The sequence below is a fragment of the Hypanus sabinus genome, assembly GCF_030144855.1.
Source record: "Hypanus sabinus isolate sHypSab1 chromosome X2 unlocalized genomic scaffold, sHypSab1.hap1 SUPER_X2_unloc_14, whole genome shotgun sequence".
NCBI lineage: Eukaryota > Metazoa > Chordata > Chondrichthyes > Myliobatiformes > Dasyatidae > Hypanus > Hypanus sabinus.
Genome location: NW_026778984.1, coordinates 592456 through 618224, shown reverse-complemented (window position 1 = coordinate 618224; position 25769 = coordinate 592456). Strand labels below are relative to the sequence as shown.

Below are 25769 nucleotides of genomic sequence, written 5' to 3'. Positions count from 1 at the left end.
AATAGACCCAATTACTTGGACTCCAGAGCAACTCATAGCAGCAAATCCCACAGAGTCACCACGCTCCGGTTAAAGAAATTCCTCCTCATCTCCATTCTGAAAGAACAAAGCTCGATTTTGAGGCTGCGTCCTCTGGTCTCAGACTCCCCCACTCTTGTCAACATACTCTCCACATCCACTCTATGGAGACTTTTCAATGTTCGATAGATTTCAATGAGGGCCCCTTCATTATTCTGAACTCCAGTGAGTAGAGGCCCCGAGCCATCAAATGTTCTTCATCAGATAAACCTTATAAATCCTGAAATATTTTTGTAAATTTCCTTTGAACGCTCTGCAATGTAAGTACATCTGTTCCACTTAAGGGGCCTGAATCTGCTCTCAACAGTCCAAGTGAGGCCACACTTTATAAATACTCAACAATACATCCTTGCTTTTATATTCTCCTACTCTTCAACATTATTTCCTCTCTATAGAGAAAACAGTCTGCACTCTCATTGCCTCTAACAAAGTGGATGACCATACACCTCTCTGAATGATGACTTTCGTTCATTGGTGTCTTTTGTAAATCTTCTTTACAGGTTAGAAATGACAAAAATTGTGTACAGGAATTTTAAACAGAACAACATGTCAGTTTGCTGTCTCTGCCCAGATATTTAAGGAGTTACTAGATATTTAACAAAGTATCACTGTTGATCCTTGGAGATGAAGAATTTTGTCATCACAGCTGGAAAGGTGCTTTGTGTCTGAAATGAAGTTTTCTGTTGTAACTCATTGAAATCCACTGGAACCGGGGAGCTGAGAACACACCAGCATTTGTTCACTGGAGATCAGTTCTTCAACTACATTGATTGTGCAAGGGGTTTACTACATCTGATATTTGATATATGAATTGACAAAGAACTGTGGGAAGGGATTCACTCTTCACTCACTCATCTCACCTGCATGCACAACAGCGAGTTCACACTGATAAGATGTCGTTCACCTGCGCTGATTGTGGGAAGGGATTCCCTCGGTCATCCAGCCTACTGACACACCAGCGAGTTCACACTGGTGAGAAGCTGTTCACCTGCTCAGACTGTGGGAAGGAATTCACTCAGTCATCGCAACTACGGAGACACCAGTCACTTCACACTGGGGAGAAGCCATTCGCCTGCTCAGACTGTGGGAAGGGATTCACTTGGTCATCTGAACTGAAGATACATCAGCGAACTCACACTGGGGAGAGGCCATTCACCTGTTCAGACTGTGGGAAAGGGTTTATTCGGTCATCTCAACTGAAGGTACATCAGCGAGTTCACACTGGGGAGAGGCCGTTCACCTGCTCAGTCTGTGGGAAAGGATTCACTCAGTCTTCTGTACTGAAGGAACATCAGCGAATTCACACTGGGGAGAGGCCGTTCAGCTGCTCAGACTGTGGGAAATGATTCACTCATTCATCTGTACTGAAGGTGCATCAGAGAATTCACACTGGGGAGAGGCCGTTCACCTGCTCAGACTGTGGGAAGAAATTCACTGACTCATCCAGGCTACAGGCCCACCAGCGAGTTCATACTGGAGAGAGGTCGTACACCTGTTCAGAATGTGGGAAGGCATTTACTCGGTCATCTCAAGTGATGTTACATCACCGGATTCACACTGGGGAGAGGCCATTTTCCTGCTCTGAATGTGGGAAGAGATTTATTCATTTATCTGACCTGCAGGTGCACCAGCGAGTCCACACTGGAGAGAGGCCGTTCACCTGCTCAGACTGTGGGAAGGCATTTACTCGGTCAGTTGAACTGAAGACACATCAGCGAATTCACACTGGGGAGAGGCTGTTCATCTGCTCAGACTGTGGAAGGGGATTTATTCAGTCATCTCAACTGATGATACATCAGCGTATTCACACTGGGGAGAGACCGTACGCCTGTTCTGATTGTGGAAAGAGATTCAGTCAGTCATCCGACTTACAGACACACCGACGAGTCCACACTGGAGAGAGGCCATTCTCCTGCTCCCAATGTGGGAAGAGATTCTCTCAGTCATCCCACCTTGTGACGCACTACCGAGTTCACACTGGGGAAACTGTTTAAACAGGCGACAGGCTACAGGCTGGATATTTCACCATCACAGGTGCTGAATCAAGTTCAGAAGTGAATGTTGGTGCCGAACTCGGCAATTACTGCTGCTGTTTAACAAACCCAGTTCTGCACTCTGGTCACTGGGCGTGGGAGGTATTCCTCGGCTAATGTTCCCGTTTAATGGGACTGGAGTTTAATGGTTTGGATCTGTGACGCAGAAATCAGTTCTAATTTAAATCCTGTCCACATCAACAGAATCTCCTTTCTCTCCCCTGAATATCATCTCCTATAACTGCCACAAGGCCAAAATTTACACATCCCTGTTAAGCTTTAGAGTGGACAGTTGCCGGCCTTTCTGTTGCTTCCATGCCCCAATGGATCAACTCCCCACCCACTCAGCAGTATCCAACAAGGTGTTCTGCTGAGGAGAATGCCCACAGGACAGCCCTGCACTGATTTCCTAATGACCCTTACCTCTGCTGGTGGTCACGCTTCTCCTGTCCGAAGCTTGTACTCTGGGTGTGGCCACCTCTTCAGATGTTTCATTGATAGTATCTTCAGGCTCCCGAATGATCCTGAGTACATCCAACTCTCTGAACCAGTCAGTCCGGCGCTGTGAATGGGTGCACTTCCTGCAAATAGTCATCGGAAAACTGTCAGATGTCCGGAGTTCCCACATCTGACTGGAGGAGCATCCCATCCTGACTGCCCTGCACCAAAATGCACCACTGTCTGAATGAATTAACATATGCAAGAAAGCATCGAACGCGAATGGGTCAATGACAGTGGAAGTAGAGTGTTCAATTGTCTGTGTTTTTGCCATGAGGTCGAAGGAATAGAGGCTGCCATTTTGTGAAGCAGCTCTTTAACCCCCATTTCGTGAACTGATTGCTATGGGATAACCTAATCAGATCAACTGAACACAAGAATTTACTGGTATTCCCATTGTCAGCCTAAAATCACTCTCACATTATCTGTGTTTTATGTACACTGTCAGGTTTGCAGAAGTAATCTCCTTCTCTCTGAACCTGAAGTCACTCTGAGGTAAAGTGTGTATTACGTACAGGGGCAGTTCTGCAGAAGGAATCTCGATATTTTTGCTGAGAGTCTGAGCGACACAGTTTGTCTGTTTGGAACCATAGTGGAAGAGAACAAAAGAAATTACCTTTGGCATGAAGTTGTTTAGCCCTTGGACTACATCCAATGAAAATCTGTTAGTCATCAGCCTGATGGACTTCAGCCAACAAGAATGAGATGCGTCCTCTAAACTGATAAGAGTTGTTTCAAATGTTTCAAATAAAGCTTGTTTCAAAACAAGTAAAGAGTTTCAAATGCAAAGGTATAATAACTCCTGAGACTGACTATCACAAGGAAGAACCCCCACGGAAGGGTCTGGAGAAGAAATGATCGATCATTTGGACAAAATGGGATCCCCTGTTTCAGTGTTGTGAAGTTGAGAAGTGGTCAAGGTGTGTATTACTACAGAGGGAGCCCTGGAATTCATTTTTAAAGCTGTTAGCTTGGGGTCAACATAGTTACTTTGTTGTTTGAGCAGGAAAAATAAAATGCGAGCTGTGATTAATTAAGAGTTGCCTGGTGAGTTTCCAAACTGATCTAGTTGATGAACGGTGAACATATTTTTGCGCCCTGGGCTGCACTCGGAAAGAAAGAAAAGTGGTCTGGGAACCTGGTGACGAGTTGAACCACACTGTAGGTTAGGATATTAAAATGTGAAGGGGAAAGGACAGGAAGAACCCAGGGATTCAGAGGATTTCAGAGATTACTTTCATGGTTAATTATGAAGGAAATGGTCAGATTTTGAGGAGTGGTTAGGAAAGTTTGAGAGTCGAGGGTCCTGGACTCTGGAGGAAGAATTGTGGAAAACAGTTAGTAAAAATAAATTAAAGAAATTACAAGGGATTAAAATTGTTATGATGGAATGTTTGTTGGATGATGTAACGGAAGTGAAGAGAGAAAATACTGAAACTGGCAGAGGAATTGTGTAAGTGTAGGGAAGAGTTAGAAATTCTGACGGAGCAGGTTCAGGGGAATTTGATCCACATGAGTCAGTTTCAGGCTCAGTGTGAATGCGTAAACAAGAGAAAATGAGAAACCTGAAGAGGAGTATAAACAGGCGGATACAGAATTAGAGAAAGGATAAGTCAGGGTCGGGATTTACGGCTGTTACGAATGTCATGAAGAAATCGGCAGCTGAGAAGAAAGGCTGCGCTGATCGCAAGTGTTTAAAACAGATGGAAAATCTGCAAAGTGAACTCTCAGCTCGGAGAGGAGTGATATGTGCGAGGACTGACTATGATGGTGAAGCAGATTGGGGTGATTTAGCGTATGAAGAGACGCATGTATCACACACCGGGTTGCTCTCTTCAGTCACCTGATTATGTAATCGTAGCCTTTGTCCAGGGGCAGATATGGTCAGGTAGTGCCCAACCTTCATAGAGAGTTTCAACCCTTAACCACTACATTGTCCAGCTGGTGGATCAGAAGTGAGGGCCAAGTCACTGCCCAACTGTTCCTGACCTCGAACTCAACCACTCTCTCCAGCTCCATACCCAGTAAGGGGCTCTTTCTGCTCCCTCCCCCATCCTACCAGCTGCTTGCTTCTTGCTCTTTTCATCAAGGCCCAGCACAGACAGCTACCTCCATGCTGGCCGTGCCGGGAACCCACTACAGTCGAGCTCCATGAGAAACAGCCACGTCTGCCATCCTTTGCCCCTGCACTCCGGGACTAATAGTATAAAAGCCAGGATTATTGGGGAAGTGGCCTGACTTCCAGCAGATTTTTCCGAAAGTGGATGGAACCTTCAATACTCAGTGCCCCAATGGCGCCTGTTGTGATGGAGGGACTGCAGGACACATCAGAGCCGAGGGCGTGGGGCGAGTGTGACACGCTATTCCTTCCCTTTTGACTTGGCCCAATTGAGTGCTGGAACAGTGAATGAGAGATGATTCTCGGAAACTTTCCCGGTGCATTCAGCAGACAGGACAACTCACGGTTCATATGAAACAGAGGAAGTTAAGCTAACCCTTTTCTGTCTAACTTCAGCTTTCCCTTCAGCCCTGCCGGCGGAACAGACACCCGCTCAGGAGACACTGGGTGATGTACAGAAGGTTCCATTAGAAGCTGCAGGACTAATAGAGGTGACAGTGGAGGTTTTGCATGACTGTAGACAGTGGAAATGGGGGAAGTTTTATATCTGTGACGAGGTTGTGGCCGGCTTTCTCGAGTGTTTTTGGTCCCAGTTTGCATACGCAGAATTTGACTCCGTGACAGAGTAGGAACTGGCCGAGGAACTTGGTATCGCACAGTACGGAGAGCAGAAGGGCGTGTGAAATGATTGATCCGTTCAAATCCCACACATGCTGAATGATTGAGGGAGAAAGGTACAGAGGAGGGTAAGGCGAAATAGGGTTCCCAAACGACCCTATCACAGAACAAGGTTTGCAGTGGCAGAATGAAGGGAGACGGGGTGCTGATCAGGATGAGCTGCCACCGAGCTCAAAAGCGCTGCCTAATGGCTGGGTTAGCAAACACGTGGTTGAAACACTGTTATGAGTACTGGATTCCCAAAGAAACGATGCAATTCTGGACACAAAGTTTATTTGCCGTTGATCGCCCACAACCCAGGTGGGTTGGGATTTGTCAGGATGTAACACTGGCCCATTGCCCCTGGAAGGACAACTGTGTTACGTACAATGCATTGCCCATAGTGCTGACGAAAAGCCACGACTTGTATCCAGAGTTACCTAGGGGGAGTCCAAATTGAACGTGTGTTCACCACATGGTTGGATGGTGCAGCTGGACCGCTTGTAGAAACTAAAGTAGGAATCCGCTCCATAAACTTTATTTGGAATGCCGGAGACTCTTGAACCACCCTAAACATGGCCACGTTCAATGCAACACTCTGGGAAAGAGAAGATACGGGACTGAACCGAGGGGATAAATTGAACTCGACGTCTGTGGATATGTATATAGTCAGGCAGGGTCAGGCAGAGACAACGAGTCGATCGACACAGAGACACAGAAACACGCTACACAAAACTGCACTTTCTTATCCGCCTCTCCAGCGCTCCGCCGTATTCTTTAACACATACGTGGTGATATGATTGAAACATACTCATCCCCCTACTAGAATTTATGATCATGTATTATGGTTAAGGGTGGGTCCCGGACGAGCACAGAAATGTTCTGACTGTCACTAAGTCTCTGAAGATGCGGGGGGATTTTGTGGATATGGAAGTGTTTATTCACCATCACAAGCAGATCTTTACCTGGCGACCCCCTCGTTAGAGTCCCCCAAACACAAACTAATCCAAGTATGTGTACTCTCGAGGAGAATGGTAACAGTAGGTGATACAATACAATTTTACAAGCTACAATGACATAATTTACTTCAATATACTGTGTCTCTCAATTGGCTCCATTGAAGTACATATTTACAGTGGGATCACATTGAATTGATAAGAAACCACTAAAGGTTCAGTCACCTTTGTTGGGACAAATTAATTCACACAAACAGTCCAAACATTGCACTAGTTAATTATTTAATCGCAATCTGTCACCACGGGGATTGCACCTGCCTGACAATTGTTTTGTAAATAATTTTAAAACAGTTATTTTTAAATCTGTTGAAATGTGTCTCTGTGGAGTCGCTAAATGGTATTAAAACCCCAGGCATGTGCTGCCTCAACGTTTCAGGCCGAGAGATCGCCTGTAGCACAGTGGGGACAGGTCACTGGACAGCGAAAATGCCTGCATTGTTGGATAGGTACTGTAGTGTGGAGAAAATATTGTACGTGTTCATTGCCGTCATTGGAGTTCCTGGTGAGTGAGCAGAGCAATTCATGTTTGTTATTTCTATGTGTTAACCATGTAAATCTATTTGTGATCATTTGATAAGCTTCTATCTTGATGATCATTGTACAAATATCCGTCGGAGATATTGATACTGTCAGTTCAACACTCTGATTTTTTCATATTTAATGTCAAGCTGAGCTGAACTACTGTCTTTCATCTAACTCACGGGATCGACTCGAACGTTGTTCTTGCCTTCAATGACACCTTGTCCGGAGTTGTCCCAGTGTGGGGACAGGCAGCTCCCCCACAAGCTGTGACTGGGAGGGGTTTACATTGTAAAGTTCACTGTTTCTGAGTTATCGATCAGAGTGAAACCCTGGTCCTGTGTTTCATGTCTCCCTGTGGAGTCTGTCCCAGTCGGATCTCACTGCCTGTCGGACAATAATTGGGTCTGATCACCTGAACCAGTGTCCACGGATCTGCTGACGATAGTTATCGAATTGAGATGTGCTACAGAATTAATCCATTAACGGAGCAACTCAGCCACAGGTCACTAAGTGGTACCTTCCTTCCCTCTGAAACACGTCATAAATTGGGGCAGCGCTTCGTCTGAAGGGGGGTCTCGACCGAAACGAAAGATTATTCAATTCCATGGATTCTGCCTGACCTGCTGAGTTCCTCCAGTTTTGTGTGTGTTGCTCCTCTCTGTATCCCTTCTCGGCCTCATCAGATGCTGATTTTCCAGAGTCCTGGTCAGTCACAGTTAATTCAGTGAAACCGGCCCCATCAGCGACTGAAATGTGGATCAGCACCAATCGCTGTTGTTCTTGCAGATTGTTTTAATCGCCAACGATTCCCCACACATCATCTTATCTCCACACTGAAGAAGAAAAGTCAGAGACAGGGCGACCCATTTCTGGTGTAAGATTAGCAGCCGTTTACAGACTCTAGCACTCCCGAGTTTTAGCCAAAGCCCAATCCCATGTTAATACCCGGAGAATGTTTTCAGTAATGCCCAGTGTCTGTTCCTTCTCTCCAGTGAATGTAGTGACGATTGTGATCCTCTCCCGGGGAAAGTGCGGCCTCTCTACCTGCACCACTCGCTACCTGGTGGCCATGGCAGCGGCCGATCTACTGATCATTGTCACCAGCGTCATTTTGATTCGAATCAGAGTGTATTACTTCCCGCGGAGTTTGTTGGACATCACTCCTGTGTGCAGTGTTACCGATGTACTGAGCTACACAGCCACACACTGTTCTGTCTGGTTCACCGTCTCTTTCACCTTTGACCGGTTTGTCGCCATTTGCTGCCAGAAACTGAAAACAAAATATTGCACCAGGAAAACTGCGGCTGTGGTTCTAACAACAACCGGCGTACTATCGAGTCTGAGAAACGTTCCCCGATATTTCACATGGGAACCCAAAGTGATCATCGACAATGTACCGTGGTCCTGTATTACCAAGGACAATTATTTCACTGACCCCTGGTGGGTGGGCTATGACTGGCTCGATACGGTTTTAACTCCGTTCCTCCCTTTCGCTGGGATCCTGCTGCTCAACGCTCTGACCGTCAGGCACATTTTAGTGGCCAGTCGGTTCCGTAAGAGGCTGAAGGGTCAGAGCAAGGGGGAAAATCGCAGTGACCCGGAGATGGAGAGCAGGAGGAGGTCTGTGGTTTTACTCTTCACCCTCTCCGGCAACTTCATCCTCCTGTGGATGACAATGGTTGTAAATTTCATTCACTATCAGGTCTCGGGAAAAGGATTCGATGTTAATGATTCTATATTGATCTTCCATTATGTCGGTGTTTTCCTGATGAATTTCAGTTGCTGCACGAACACGTTTATTTACGCGGCGACTCAGTCGAAATTCAGGGAGCAGGTGATCAGCGCGGTGAAATATCCCGTTACTTCGATGCTTCAGTTGATTAACGGCGCCGCATCCTGAGCAGTCGCCAAAGGCGGCGGCCGAGTCTCCAGTCCGGGTTCCAGCTCCTCAGATTCACCGCCTGATCTCCCAGGAGTTATTCCAGAGCGGATTGTCCCAGCGACCGGCAGTCCGGGACGTTAGGATAGTGTGTGTGTGGGGAGGGGCAAAGCCCCGTCCAAAAGATTCAGAACCTCATTCTTCCCGCCAGATGCCAGACAAAGAACTACTCCGGAATGCCGCCCGCACATCCGTCTGCGGATATGTCCATCTATTCCCATTCCGCTCACCAACTTCACTGTCAGACATTTCCACAAGACGGCGTGGGTCGAGTCAGATGCTCATTTACTAACCCAATGTGAGTCACATTAGTCTCCGCCAGCTCGTTTACTGATTGGCTTAATTAAGTATGTCAGGCTTTGGATAAACGGCGGTTGACACTCCAACTTAAAGGCGCATTCCCGTTATCAACTGGACTGGGCTGTGGGGAAGAGAAGTGGGAAGTAAAATCTTCACTGCTTCTGTCTTCTAAGGAAAGCTAAATTACCCCAACAAATCCTATCGATTATACGTAATGAAACACAGCATTGCGAATTTAATTAGTCACACTTTAATTGAAGAAAGAGGATAAATGAAATCAGTTAAGACCACCAAAATTGCAATCAAGACTGCATGATTTCTTTCCTGATATGCTTCACGCTAAAATGCCCCGTGTTCAATTGTTGCACAATAAAAAAAAACTTATACGATCCGGAGACATGTTTTGCAACATGACAAAGGGAATAATTAAACATAGTATGTCATGGCGATATAATTCCTTCCCTCCTAGGTTCTCCATAAACCCATTATTTTTATGTTCCCATTCTAGTTCATGTCAATATAATTCAGTCCATTCTCATTTTACCCCTTACACCCTACACGTTTATGTATTCTGTAAAGGTGTAACCATTGTGGTGTTCTCATTCAGGTGTAAGAACACTGAACTAAACACCGAGTATAAACCGGTCAATGAGGCGGTCCCAGTAAGATTAACCGTTTACTATTCACTCTTCCACATCAATGTATGGTGAAAACTGTTGATAAAACAATACAAGATATATGCAGAATTTGTTTCCTCCTTGGTATCACATTTACATCATAAATACTTGCAAAAGTAAAACTACAACAACTATATTACAATAAAGTCTAACATACTGTCAGAATCTACCTACGCCATCGACTGCTTTTAAATATATCAACACAAACTATCCTCAAATCTAAGTAATAAACTGTCATTACTTTTAACAGAATCAGCGTTAACATTTTTACTTCAACATATCGATTATCTTATGAATTTATGGTGTTGCTTCTCTGATGTTTCTAGTGCTTAGAAAGAAAACTTCTCTCGCGCTGACCCTGCACACACAACCCCCTCTTTCCCGTTTCTTCAAATGGGTATTTTCCCACAAGACGCGGTGAAACCGGGGGTGACGTCATCGCATGCCGCGATATATCATAGACAACGAATTTACTTTAAACAACCTGAACTTTAACTAGAAAACGATTACGAACGAATTACTAATGCGAAAATATAATAAACTAAACAAATGCCTATAAGGTACTCCTCGCCTGAGCTTCGTAAGGCCATTATGAACATAATACAAAACTTCAGTCTCTAAATCAGTCCTTAGCTAGAAGTAGAATGACTTCTGTAACTGGCCTTTGGAAAGTTTTCACATCACCTTGGTCAGAAGTTTTCAACTTGCCTAGCAGTTTCCTGCAGGTTACACATTTGTGGAGTACTGAATTGATCAGTGTTTTACCTCCCAAGATCCACAGTCCCGCTGCCCTGATTGCTCCTTCCGTCGTGACGACCCTGATGCCTTACCTGTTCATGGTGATGGCGAGTGAGCAGTAAGGATACATGGCTGTCTTTGGGCAGGATTACTGGACTCTTTTCTGCAGCTGGAAGTTGGGAGTGTATTAACCGGCCTCCAATGCAAATGATATCGTTGTTCAGGATCGGTTTGAATTTCCTCAAAGGGCTGTCCTTTGGTATTTGTTTATTTGCTTGGAGAGCCGAAAACTCCCTTGCAACAGCTGCTCTTTGAGTTGCTTTAAAGATGACGTTCTTTGCCAGGGTTAATTCTTCCGCAGTGCGAGGTAAGTTACGATTGTGCCATCCCCTTCATTTACCGTCTCGGGATGAATGTTTGTGTGATCTGGCCACGTGAATGAGGAACGCAAGTCCTCTCACTGAAGAATTCAAAGTGGAGATCCGCTGAAAGCGTTCGTTAGTACGTATCGATTCTTCGAGGTAGGTGACTCCTGTTTGTATTTGCGGCCGAATTTCCGAATTTCCTTTGGGTTCAATCAGCTCAAATGTCTCGCTCATTTGAGTTTTTTTATGTTGGTGGGGGGGTGGGGTACGGTGAACCAGGATGTCTGAGCCAGGCGGGATGCAGGTAAGGATCTCGAGGCATGGTCTGCAGGGTTATCCTCGGTACGTACATAATGCCATTGTTCAGGCTTTGATGACAGCCGGGTACTTTGAACCCTATTATGAACGTACACGTAGTAGCGTTTTGATTCGGTATAAATATAACTAAGCACGACTTTGCTATCTGTGTAGAACTTGATATCGTCCAGCTCTAGGTCCAGCTCGTCCTGGATATGATCCGCCATTCCCACAGCCAGCACAGCTGCGCACAGTTCAAGCCTTGGAATTGTCGGCTCGGACTGAGGAATGAGCTTCGCCTTACCGGTTACAAATCCTACTTCAACTTGACCATCCTTCCCGACTACTTTCAAGTAAGCCACGGCACCGATGGCCTTGGTAGACGCATCCGAGAAAACACACAATTCTGTGTGCGCCGCCTCAGTGAGTGGGGTCGCAGTGTACCTACGTCGGATATGAACCTGTTTTAGATATTGATTGAATCTCCCCAAGCCTCCCACTTGCTTAGCTTGTCTTCTGGTAGGGGTGTATCCCAGTCGGAGAGCTCAGATGTAAGTTCTCTGAGAAGGACTCTGCCCTGGATCGTAACTGGCGCCAGTCGACCCAAGGGATCGAAAACACTGTTGACAGTGGAGAGAACTCCACGGCGGGTGAATGGCTTGATCACGGTCGGCACGGAGAACGTGAATGTGTCAGTCGTAATCTCCCAAAGGAGACCCAAGCTCCTTTGTGTGAGTACGGTTTCTCCATCTATATCTAGGTCTTTGATTGCTGGAGCACAGTCATCGTGTGGAAAGGCCTCCATTACTGCCTGACGGTTTGATGCGAACTTATGCAAGCGGAGGTTTGACTCTGCGAGTGAGGCTTGAGTACGTCGGAGCAGATCGATTGCTTCTTCTTCTGTCTGTAGTGATATCAAGCCGTCATCGACATAGAAGTGCCTTTCTACAAACTCAACGGTGTCATCGCCGTGCTCCTGTGCGCCCTCTCCGATGGCTCTTCGCAGCCCATAGATAGCCAGGTGATGGACTATTGCCAAAAACGTGGACTTTCATCCGGTACTCGATAACTTCCTTGTTAATGTCATTGTCCTTGTACCATAGAAAGGAAGAAATTGCGATGGTCCTCCTGTACTAAGAAGCAATGGAACATCTGCTGGATGTCCGCTAAGATTGCGAACTTTTCCTTCCGGATGCGCAGCAGGACCCCGAGAAGGGTATTGTTGAGGTCGGGGCCTGTAAGGAGCACGTCATTAAGGGAGATACCAGCGCACTGAGCACTGGACCCAAAGACCACCCTGATCTGATTGGGCTTTTGTGGGTGGTAAACCCCAAACGTTGGGAGGTACCAGCACTCCTCGCCTTCCCTCAGTGGTTGTGCTACTTCAGCATGTCCATTAGCGAAGATCTTCTTCATAAATGCTACGTATTGTTGCTGCATCTCAGGTTTCCTTTTTCAGGGTTTTTGGCAAGGACGTGAACCGCTTGACTGCCTGCTCTTTGTTGTTTGGCAAGCACTGGCATGGTTCTCTGAAAGGTAGTGGGGCGACCCAATTATTTGCTTCATCTCTGAAGACTTTGGTGTCCATTATGTTTAAGAAAATGGCGTCTTGAGCTGATGGAGCAAGTTTATTATCATGCTCAGTTTGAGCGAAGACTGACTGAACCAGCGTCTCGTCAGTTACTTTACATTTGTTAAAGCCTTGTCGTGCTTCCCTGATACACATGAAACTCTGGCACATTGGTCTTGAGTGTGCAAACTGTCGGTTTGTGTACATTGCCATTACACCTCTCCTATCACCACCCAGCCCAGATCCAGGCGCTGCGCAAAGTGGGCGTCGTGTGGTCCATTGATCTGCTGCCTAACCTTGTGCACCTGGAGAACATCTGCTCCTAATAGCAGGAGTATTTCTGCTTTTGGATCCAGTTCTGGGATGTGCTTGGCAATGTAGTGGAGATGTGGCTGGTGTAGCACCGCACTTGGCGTCGGGATCTCAGTGCGGTTATTCAAAATTTCATCGCACTCTAAGAGCGGAGGGAGACAGATAACAACTTTAACATCCAGGGACTCGAGCTGGAAGCCTTCTGCCTTCCTTCCATATGTTTCCACGCTGCCTGAGCAAGTTCTAAGGTAGTATGGGAACTGATTACTCTCAATGTTGAACAAGTCAAAGAACTCTGATCTGACTAGTGAGCGATTGCTCTGATCGTCCAGAATTACGTAGGCTTTGATGGCCTTGTCTTTGGCTCCCTTAGTGAGGCAGATCTTGGAACAAGAACGGCTTGACTGAGCTTGACCGCAAACCTCTGTACAGCTGGAGCTGACAACAGTTGTTTTCGAGTGAGCCTCTCCCTCCCCGCCGTCCTGTTGTGAGGCTGAAGGAGCTTTGTCGGTTTGCAGTAAAGGGCCGGGATGCATGGTGATTAGTGCTATTACATTCCGGACACTTCAAGGAGATCGTACACTCTCTCGCAGTGAGAGGTAGAGGAACAACATTTAAAACATTTTTTTTCTCCTTGAGAAGGGCCATTCTCTCTTAAAGGGTTTTTTTCCTAAACGTTCTGCATTTTTGAGGGGGTGGGGTTTGTTGTGCAATGGACAATTCTTGCTAGGGTCATTATTAGTTGTAAAGACTTCAGTTTTACGCACTGAGACAGGTTTATTAATGTTGAAATTATTCGAAGTGGATTTAACTGGCTTGGTGTAAATTGTACTGCTACCTGGACTCATGAGCTAGGGGCGTTTCGCTTCTTCACGTCCTTGCACACAAACCTAGTAAAATACTCAGAGGAAATCGACCATTGTTCTCTTCCTTGTACTCTGAGGCAACAGACAGCCACCTGTCCTGCAGCCCAAATGGAAGTTTGTCCACGATTTGTCTAATCCCGGATGGAGTATCTGGGTATAATAGACCAGTTAAATAGCCATCTTCTTTGGCGCCTTGAATCTCCATGAGTAAATCTTAGATCTCTCTTAACTTAGTGTGGTCCTTGGCTGACACCTTAGGAATGTTTTCCAGACGTCGGTATAGCGCCGCTTCAATAATTTCGGGGGCCCCATAGTCCTCCCGAAGTCTCTCCCACGCTTTGCTTAAGGCTAGCTTGGGGTTGTTGACGTACACTGAACGTATGCGTCTCACCTGTTCGCGTGATTCTTTTCCCAGCCATTTCGTCATAAGATCCAACTCTTGGGTTACTCTGAGCTGGACTTCGTCGATAGCGTTGGCGAATGAGGAGTACCATGCACGGTAATATCCAGGCTTATCGTCAAATTGGTATAGCCCTGTGACGAGATCTCGACCTGCTAAATGCTGTGCCATGGGTTCAACTGCTAGTGGCACGCTGGCTGGGGGAATATGTCGGCGGGTATCTGACCGAGGATGTACATCTGTTATGGAATTCGCTGTTCTGAATTCGGCCTTTGCCTCATTTCTCGCCAAATCTGGTAAGTTTGGTGTCGAGAAGTATTTGTCCTGAGCCCTTTCATACTTGAATTCGTCGCGGAGTTGCAAGGGTACATTGTCTTCCTCAGGTGAATGTGATGCATTTGGGCCTTCCTGAGACTCCTCGAGAGGTGGGATGTGAGCATCTAAGTATGGAGAGGAAGAGCGAATCTTCAGTCTATTTGACATCGGACATAGTCGCTTGTGCGTTCCAATCTGGACCTTTCTGAAGTAGATTTTACGTCAACCAGAACGTGCATTTCTTCAGCACTTTCTATTATCTCTGCATCCACCCTGGCAGCTTCTGCTTTTCGGTGTAGTCAGCACTTCTAACTCTGACTCTATCCTTACCTTTCCCAACTGTTTTTTGGCTTCTCTGGCAGCCTTTTCCTTTTGGTTTTCTGCTTCTCTGGCAGCCACTTCCTTTTTCAATTTTGTTTCTTGTTCTGCGTCCAACGCTCTGACCTTGGCGGCTTCTGCTTTAGCTCTTGCTTGGGCGGCCTTACTTGTTGATGCCCTACTGCCCCTGTCGATGGATGGCAACGACTTGATGCTGGATCGTGTTGTCACTGCAGCACTTGAAACACCTGGCAATGCCGACTTTTCACTGTAGTGTTCTCGCGCAGGTGTAAGAGAACTCTGAACGAAACTCGAAGCTTAAACCAGTCAATGAGGCGGTCCCAGTAAGATTAATCGTTTACTGTTCACTCTTCCACATTAACGTATGGTGAAAACTGTTGATAAAACAATACAAGATTTGTACAGTATTCGTTACCTTCTTGACATCACATTTACATCATAAATACTTGCAAAAGTAAAACTACAACAACTATATTATATTAAAGTGCAACATACAGTCAGAATCTACCTACATCATCGACTGGTTTTAAATACACTTCAACACAAACTATCCGCAACTCTTCAAATAACAAAAAACATAAACTTTATCAATCGTCATTCATTTTAACAGAATCAGCGTTAATATTTTAAATACAAAATATCGATTATCTTATGAACTTACGGCGTTGCTTCAGTAATGTTTCTAGTGCGTAGAAAGAAAACTTTTCTCGCGCTGACCCTGCACACATGTGAGCCCTCTCCTTCCCGTTTCTCCAAACGCGGCGAAACCGGGTGTGACGTCATCGCATGCCGCCATGTATCACAGACAACGAATTTACTTTAAACAATCTTACCTTTAACTAGAAAATGATAACAATCGAATTACTAAAGCGAAAATATGATAAACTAAACAAATGCCTTAAAGGTAACACAACAATATTAAGCAGTGTGTAAACCTTTATCCCATCTGCGTTTATTACAAATCCATTGCCTGTAAACGCTGTCCGGATTACTTTCTCATCCATATGAAAGACACGTCCGAATCCTCATCAGCTCAGCCAGATGTTTCAGGTCTAGTCTGTTTTTGCATTGACATTTGATTATCTAAATTCACGTTTGTCGTCAGCACGAGAAGGTTGTAATGTTCCACCGATGTAAATAAGAATTGCGCTTAACGTAGGAATCTGAAGATTTAAAGTGTTCACGGGGGGGGGGGGGACAAAGTCTTTTTCCAGGGAATGGTGCATAACTGGAGCTAGTTGCCCGGTCACGGTACCTAAAGCAGGCGCTTTCGGAACACGGAACAGTGAACAGTACACCACAGGAATTACTCTGGTAATGAAATGCCCCACTAAACCAATTCCTTCTTCCAGCATAACGTCTATAACCGTCCGTTTCCTGCACATACATTTCAAAGATCATCCTGAATACTTCTATTCTTATTGCCTCTCGGCACAGCACAGTTTGTGTGTTCCCGGCATTCCACCATTCTCCGTGCAAAAGAAAGTTATTGCCCCGCACATCAACTTTGAAATGATTATGTTTCACTTTCAATGCATCCCCTCTGATATGAAACACTTCAACACTCTCAGAAACGGTACTGGCCGTATGTAGGCTTCCGTTAGTCTCGATAGATCATGGATTTGCGCCTTGGAAGGTTTCCAGGGCGCAAGACTGGGCAAGGTTTTTTTTTATAGGAAAAATGCCAAAGCTGCAAGTCTCCCTTCTTCACGTGGTCAAAAGGAAGGGCTTTAGGACCTATACAGCTTGGCATCGGTGTCGTCCCAGATCAGTGTGTGGTTAAGTGCCTTGCTCAAGGACACACACGCAGCCTCATCCAATGCTCGAACTAGCGACCTTCAGATCACTCGACGAATGCCTTAACCACTTGGCCAAGGGTCAACACCCTCTATATGTCCACCTTATAGGATTATAGACCTCCCGCAGATCGTCTCAGCCTCCACCACTCCATTGAAAAACACAACTTATCCCACCACTCCTTGTGACACACCCTCTAATCCAAGCAGCATTCTGCTGAACTCTCCAAAGCAAAAACATCCGTACTGTAATGGGCGACCAGACTGAATGCAATTAGCCAGATACGGTCTCAGCAGTGTTATAAAAAACACAAAATGCTGGCAGAACTCAGCAGGCCAGACAGCATCTATGAGAGTAGGTACTGACGACGTTTCTGTCCGAAACCTTTCATCAGGAGTGAAGTACCCTGGGAAGGTGGAGTGGAGGATAAGAAGTGGGGGGAGGGATGAAGTAAAGGGCTGGGAAGTGATAGGCTGAAGGGAAATGGGATGGAGAAAGGTGGAGAATATGGGAAATAAAAGAGAAAGAACGGTAGGGTGGGGGGAGATTATAGTGAGGGGGGAAAAGAGACAGAAAGAGAACCAGACTAAAATTATAGATAGGGATGGGGTAAGGGGGGTAGGGTCAGGGGTATCAACGGACGTCTGTGAGTTGAATTTTAATGCCGGCAGGTAGGAGGCTACCTAGGTGGGAGATAAGGTATTGCTCCATCGACCTGCGTGTGGCCTCATCTTGACGGTAGAGGAGGCCATGGACAGACATATCGGAGAGGGAGTGGTCTGTGGAATTGAAGTGTGTGGCCACAGGGTGATCCCGCCACTGCCTGAGGACCGAGCGCCGTTGTTCTGCGAAACGGTCTCCCAGCCTGCGGCGGGTCTGCCTAATGTATAAATGGTCACATCGGGAGCACCTGATAAAGTATATCGACCCGGTTGACTGGCAGTTGAAGTGGTGCCTCACCTGAAAGGACTGTCTGGGGCCTGGGATGGTGGTGAGGGAAGACGTGTGGGGGCAGCTGTAGCACTTCTTCCGTTTGCAGGGATAAGTGCCTGGAGGGAGGTCGGTTGGGAGGGATGGTGGATTGAATGGACAAGGGAATCGCGTCGGGAGCGATCCCTGCGGAAAGCCGACAGTAGGGGGGGTGGGGGGGGGGGAGAGGAAGATGTGGCTAGTGGTGGGATCTCATAGGAGGTGGCGGAAGTTACGTTGGATCTGTAGGCTGGTAGGGTATAGCTGAGATCCAGGAGGACTCTATCCCTGGTGGGGAGATGGGGTGAGGGCAGAGGTGCGTGAAATACGGCAGACGCGCTGGAGGGCAGTATTGACCTATGAGGCCACATTCAGGGAGCTATGGGCTTGGACCCCAAGATCCCTCTTGTCATCAACACGGTTCAGAGGCTGGTCATTAACAGTACCTCTTCTCTGCATATTTGATCTGACTAAATGCAAGATTTCAAATCAGGTTGGGATAAGCTCCATCTGTAATTTCTCCGATCTAAATACCTCTGTGCCCTTTGTCACAACACCGCCACTCTACACGCCACCTAAAAGCCTCCTAACCCACCCACCTACATTTCCATGTACGTCATTTATATACACTTACAGGCCACAGCTTCATCGCCACCTTCGCTTTCTCCACGTACGAGAAGGATTTGTTTTCAAACTCGAGCCCTCCGTCACGTCAGTGCGGAATGGGACGGGTTCTCTCTGCTCCACGTTCAGATCCCTGTGAAACAGCTCCAGTCGCGGACCTTCAGTCAAAATAAGTCCCATCCAACACTACTCACTGCCTTCAACGGGAACGCTACTTCTGAATCCAAATGGCCAGTTCACTGTGGATCTTTTGCACCATGATCTGGGAAGAGACTCCACTGCGGTACTTTGAAAACAACCTTACTAAACTCCATGTGGGCAACATCAACAACTCTGTCTTCCTCATCAGCTCCTCGCGAAACTCGGCAAAGATAGTAAGATGCTGCTTGCAGCGAACAAGGTCGCTTATAACACAGAGAGGCAGAGGGGGTGATAGACTCAACATGCAGATATGTAATTACATCCCAAGGTTCAGGACGCAGAACAATGGGCGATAGGAAAATAAGATGATTATGCAGTTTAACATCTGGTTAACGAGTTACTGTTGGAGGGAAAGCCTAAGATGTCTGGATCATTGGGTTCTCTTACACGGAACATGAGACATGTACAGGAGAGATGGTTTTCGCTTGAAATGGAGGGGGATTGATATCCTCGGGGAAAGCCGGGAAAACCTGTAGATGCTGGAAATAGACAGCAACACATACAAAATGCTGAATGAACTCAGCAGACAAGACAGCATCAGTGGACACGATTGAGCAGTGGACATTTCATGCCATAACCGTCCATCGGGACTAGAAACAGGGGTAAGAAGTCGGAGCAAAAAACTGGCGGTGTATAGGAAGAATTACAAGGTGGTTTGTGATTGGTGAAACAGGATGAGGGGGAGGGGTGTAGTAAAGAGCTGGCAAGTTGTTTGGTGAAAGAGATGAAGGGCTGGACATGGGGGATTCCGACAGGAGAGGAGAGAAGAGCATAGAAGAAAATGGCTGCGGTGGAGCACCAGAGGGAGGAGTTGGGCAGGAAAGGCGCTGAGGTAAGAACGAGAAATGGGAATGGAGGAATGGTGAAGGGGCTGAAGCCAATTACCGGAAGTTGGAGAAATCGAAGTTCATGCCATCAGATTGGAGCTACCCAGGCGGAATTGAAGGCGTTGCTCCTCCACCCGGAGTCAGAATGGACATGGAACTATAAATGAAATTGGTGGCCAACGGGAGTACACGCTTTATTTTTCTGGCAAACGAACTGTGAGAGTTCAGCAAAATAGTTCCCTGTCTACCACAGATCTCACCGGTACACAAGAGGCAACACCGGGAACGTGACCCAAAGAGACTCACAGGTAACATGTCGCCTCAGCGGAAAGGACTGTTTGGGGACCTGAGGGGTGGAGGTGCAGGGGCAAGTTTGGCACATGTTCCACTTGCATGTGCAAGTATTAAGAGGGAGTCCAGTGGAGAAGGACGAATGGACAAGGAACTCGCATAGGGAGCGATCCCCAGGGGAAGCAGAATGTGGAGGACGGGGGGTGGAACGTGCTCGATACTGAAATCCCCTTGAGGATGGCGGAAATTACAGAATTTATGAGCTGGACCCGTAGGCCAATGTGCGGTAGGTGAGGACTAGCGAAACCCTCTCTCCGTTCGGATAGCGAGAGGATGGAGTGCGCGAACTGGTAGTGATGCGGGTGAGGGCAGCGTTGATGTGGAGGAAGAAAAGCCCATTTCTTTGAAGGGGGAGAAACTCTCATTAGTTCTGGAATGAAAAGCCTGATCCAGAGAGCTGGGATGGGATTTGTACAAGTGACGCTGTGGGGGGAGGTGAATCACTGAAATGATAAAGAAGTCCTGGCGGGAGGGTTGGCCATTGCTCCATGGTGCGGTCTCAGCTGGAGTTTCAGGGGAATGCGATCCCGAGGGCCAGAACAGTTACTGGAGAGGTTGTGGACACAGATGTCGGTAAAACCTCAGACAAACGCAGGAATCAAAAGACTGAGCGCGCACCTAGAGTCCTAAGCTGCGTATATTCCAATGCAAGACGTGTCGCAGGAAAGACAGAGGAGCGCAGGTCATCGATCAACACTTGGAATTGTGACATTGCAGCCATCAGTCAGACATTTTCAGGAGGCCAGGGCTGGCACCTCAATGTATTTCGTTGTTGTAGACGCGACAGAGCTGGCGGGATTAAAGGGGGAGAGGTGGTGTTACTAGTCATGGAAAATGTCACAGCCGTTCTCAGTCAGGACAGACTGGAAAACTCAACAGTGAGGCGCTATCGGTGTAATTGAGAAAACAGGAACGTTTGACAATGTTAATGGGATTATACTACAGACAGCACCGAACAGTCCGAGCGAGTTCCAGGAAAGAAAATGGAGAGAGATCACAGATTCCTGCAAGAAAGATGTTTGTGACAGAGGGTGTTTTTAAATTTTCACTTATTAACTGCAGCTCCCATAACGGTAAAAGGTGAAACGTTCAAGGGGAGCACGACGGCCTGTGTTTTGAGATACTTTCCGGTTACTCTATCGCATCTTTCTGTGTCCTCGTCAGGCCATAATTTACCAAATGTTTGCAGCTCCTTTTAACAGTACAGGGCATTCACTGGTCAGTGGGACAGAACGTCGATCGTGCGCCCCAGAATGAAACCCCGGAAAGATGTGTTGAAACTCGTCTGCCAGGGTCAGTGGGCGAAGTTCACAGGTGACAGCAGTGTATTGGGAAGAACTTGCATCCAATGATCACTTTACAGGATATTTACAAAGACAGGTGGGTAAAAAGGCTCGATGTTTCATTGGGGAACTCAGTCATCGCCAACCACAATCTGTTTCAGCTGCTACCATCTGGGAAATGGTACCGCAGCAAAAATAAACAGCACCATAAGGCTCCGGGACAGCGGCTTCCACCAGGCCATCAGATTGATTAAACTTGAGGAAATCTGCAGATGTTGGAAAATCAAACAACAACACACACAATATGCTGGTGGAACACAGCAGCCCAGGCAGCATCTATAGGGTAAAGCATTGTCGACGTTTCAGGCCGAGACCCTTCGTCAGGACTAACCGAAGAGATAGAAAGAAATTTGAAGGTGGTGGGGGGAGGGAGAAATGTGAAATGTTAGGAGAAGACCGGAGGGGGTGGGATAAATCTAAGAGTTGGAAAGGTGATTGGCGAAAGTGATACAGAGCTGGAGAAGGGAAAGGATCATGGGAGGCAGGCCTCGGGAGAAGGAAAGGAGGGGGAGCACTAGAGGGAGATGGAGAACAGGCAAACGGATAAGTATATCAGGGATGGGGTAAGAAGGGAAGAGGGCATTAACGGAAGTTAGAGAAGTCAATGATCATGCCATCAGGTTGGAGGCTTCCCAGCCGGTATATAAGGTTTTGTTACTCCAACCTGAGTTTGGATTCATTTTGATAATAGAGGAGGCTATGGATAGACATATCAGGATGGCAATGGGACTTGGAATTAACATGTATGGCCACTGGGCGATCCTGCTTTGTCTAGTGGACCGAGCGTAAGTGTTCAGCGAAACGGTCTCCCAGTCTGCGTCGGGTCTCACCAATATATAAAAGGCCACGTCGGGAGCACCGGACGCAGTATACCACACCAGCCGACTCATAGGTTAAGTGTCGCCTCACCTGGAAGGACTGTCTGGGGCCCTGAATGGTGGTGAGGAGAAAGTGTAAGGGCAGGTGTAGCACTTGTTCCGATTGCAATGATAAGTGCCAGGAGGGAGATCGGTGGGAAGGGATGGGGGGGGGGGGAGTGGACAATGGAGTCGCGTAGGGAGCGATCCCTGCGAAAAGCAGAAAGGGGGGGGGGGAAGGAAAAATGTGTCTGGTAGTGGGACCCCTTTGGAGGTGGTGGAAGTCACGGAGAATTATACGTTGGACCTGGAAGCTGGTGGGGTGGTAGGTAAGGACCAGGGGAACCCTATCCCGAGTGGGTTGGCGAGTGAATGGAGTGAGGGCTGAAGTGCGGGAAATGGGGGAGATGCGTTAGAGAGCAGAGTTAATGGTGGAAGAAGGGAAGCCCCTTTGTTTAAAAAAAAGAAGACATCTCCTTCGTCCTGGAATGAAAAGCCTCATCCTGAGAGCAGATGCGGCATAGCCGGAGGAATTGTGCGAAGGCGATAGCCTTTTTTGCAAGAGACAAGGTAGAAAGAGGAATAGTCCAGGGAGCTGTGAGAGTCTGTAGGCTTATTGCAGATATTAGCAGATAGGCTATCTCCAGAGATGGAGACAGAAAGAACAAGAAAGGGGAGGGTGGTGTCGGAAATGGACCAGGTAAATTTGAGGGCAGGATGAAAGTTGGAGGCAAAGTTAATGAAGTCGACGAGCTCAGCATGCGTGCAGGAGGCAGCGCCAATGCAGTCGTCGATGTACCGAAGGAAAAGAGTCCGATACCCGTACAGACTTGGAACATGGACTGTTCCACGAGGCCAACTAAAAGGCAGGCATAACTGGGACCCATGCGGGTGCCCATGGCTACACTTTTGGTTTGGAGGAAGTGGGAGGAGCCAAAGGAGAAATTATTGAGAGTAAGAACTAATTCCGCGAGACGGAGGAGAGTGGTGGTAGAGGGAAATTGGTTAGGTCTGGAATCCAAAAAAAAAAGAAAAAAGCGTAGAGCTTTGGGACCATCTCGGTGGGGGTGGATGTATATAGGGACTGGACGTCCATGGTGAAAGTAAGACATTGGGGGGCCAGGGAATTTAAAATCATTGAAAAAATTCAAAGCATGAGAAGTGTCAAGAACGTAGGTGGGAATAAATTGAAAAAGGGTGTATAAGACAGTGTCAAGGTCCACTGAACTCATTTCTGCATACCTTTAACATAATTATGATGATATACACAAATGGTCCACGGATTGAAATTCTAGATTGGAAGAAGACTAATTTCGATGTCATCGAAAGAGTTCAGGCTGGTGTGGACTTGGTTAGGATCCCTTCTAAGTGCGGTACTTTCAGATGTGAAGTATTGAGAGTTCAGGGCGTGTAGGTTCCTGTCGGAATAAATCGCAAGACTTTTGGGAATCTTGATTTAGAAGGACGTTGAGGGCCTTTTTAAGAACAAGAGAGAGGCATATCAGGCATCGACACCTGGGATTAAATGACTGTCTTGTGAAGTATATGAAATGCATGCAATATTTAAGAGATGATTGGGTCGGGCTAAACGAGGGCATGAGTTGTATCGAGCGGTTATGGTAAAGGAAAATCCCAAGGACCTTTGCAGATGTATAACGAGCAAAATGATTGCAAGGGACAAAAATGGTGCCCTTGACCATCAGAATGATCATGCAATAATAGAGCCGAAAGAGATGGGGAAGATCTTAAACGATTCCATCTGTTTTTGCTTGGGTGATCGACACATGAATGAAGGAAATGGGCCAAAAACAGCCCTGAGGTCATGGACAATGTACAGATTACAAAGGAAGAGGTTTTTGCCAACCTGACGCAAATTAGGGATGAAGAATGTCTAGGCCCAGATTGGGTTTCCCCTCGCCTCTTGGTGTCTAGTGTAGTAATTGCATGGGCACTGGCAGAGATATTCAAAACGCCTCAGCCACGGGCGGAATGTTGGGGGTTAACTCCCATTAGTCAAGAAGGGCTCTGAGAATAACCCGGGAAATTAGGGGCAGGTGAATCTGACATCAGTCGTGTGTAACTCGTTGGAAGACATTCTAAGGGACACCATCCTGGATGTAAGTACACGTATTTCAATGGCAATGTGGTAAACTGCCTTTGCAAATGACACCTTGATTCAGAGCGGCAGTGGATGGCGAAGTATGTGATCAATTCCTGGAGCATCAGGAAAACAGATGGAAAATGGGCTGCAAAATGGCGGATGGAATTCAATTCAGGCACGTGTGAGATGTTACATTTTGCGAAAACCAGGCAAGGTAGCACTTGAGTGAATGACATGGAATTGAGGCGTGCCGGAGGACAGAGAGATCTGGGAAGTTCCATAATTCCTGGAGAGAATCATAATGTGGGATTTTGGCACATAGACCATGTGAAGAGACACAGTGGCGCTTAGTATGTCAAGGCCTGCAATCCTGGATTCACTTACTTGAACCTCGTTTGAAACCTGTCAAATGTCAGCACATCCTTTCTCAGTCGAGGGTCACACAACTGCTCACAATACTCCATGTGCGGCCTAAGCAGTTCTCTATAAAGCCTCAACATTATATCCTTACGTTTGTATAGCAGTTCCAGCGAAATGAATGCTGACTTCACATTTGCCTTCCTCACCACAGACTCGACCAGCAAATTAGAATTTTGTGAATCCTGCACGGGAGCTCTCAAGTAACTTTGCGCCTCAAACTTTGAATTTCCTCTCCATCTGCAAAATAGTCGAAGCTTATATTCCAAATTTCATTGCCGTTCATTTCCCGAAAACATATTCCATCTTTCTCTTATATCTCCATTCTCCTAATCAGTCTAAAACGTTCTTTAACCACTTTGCGTTCTCAAAACTACCTGCCCCTCCCCATACATTTACGTCATCCACAACCTTGGACACAAAGCCAACTATGCCATCCCTCATGTCATTGACATATGATGTATTAAATAAGCTGTCCCAACACACACCCTTGTTGTACACCACTAGTTATCGGCAACCAACCAATAAAGACCAACCAATCCTTTATTTCCATTTGTTGCCTCCTGCCAAACGATCAATGCATTATCCATGCTACCGGCTTTGCTGTAATACCATCTGCTCTTAACTTGTTAAGCGCACTCATGTCAACTGCCTTTTCAAAATCCGTGCACAGCATCCAGCGATTCTCTTCTGTCTATCATGCTTATTATTTCGTCAAAGAATTCCAATAGATTTATCAGGCAAGGGCGTTCCTTCAGTAAGCCATGCCGCCTGAGGCCTATATTATCATGTGCCTCCAGGTACCGTGAAACCACATCCTGAGCAATCAACCGGAACATCACCCCAACCACTGAGGTCAGACTAACTGGCCTTTAATTTCCTTTTTTCCACCACTCTCCTTTCCTTGAAGACTGAAGTGACAGCTATAATTTTCCCAACATTTCTGGAGCCATTCCAGAATCTAGTGTTCCTGAAATATCATTTCTAATGCCTCCACAATCTCGTCAGCCACTTCTTTCAGCACCATTTCCTTTCCCTTAGTAATGGCAACTTCTCACGCTTCTGCCTCCTGATCAGTCGATCTTCTGGCATAACGCTGGTGTCTCCCACAGTGAAGCCTGGTCCCAAACAACTGTTCAGTTCCTCTGCCATTTCCTTCTTCACAATTGCTACCTCTCCAGCATTAAATTCCAGAGGTTCCATATACACTCTCGCTTCTCATTTAGTCACATTATTAATAC

General features: G+C 46.7%; 1 pseudogene; it reads left to right on the top strand.

Annotated features, from left to right (window-relative positions):
* Positions 1–889: 889 nt before the first annotated feature.
* On the top strand, positions 890–2103 carry LOC132385747 (zinc finger protein 226-like; annotated as a pseudogene).
* Positions 2104–25769: the final 23666 nt, after the last annotated feature.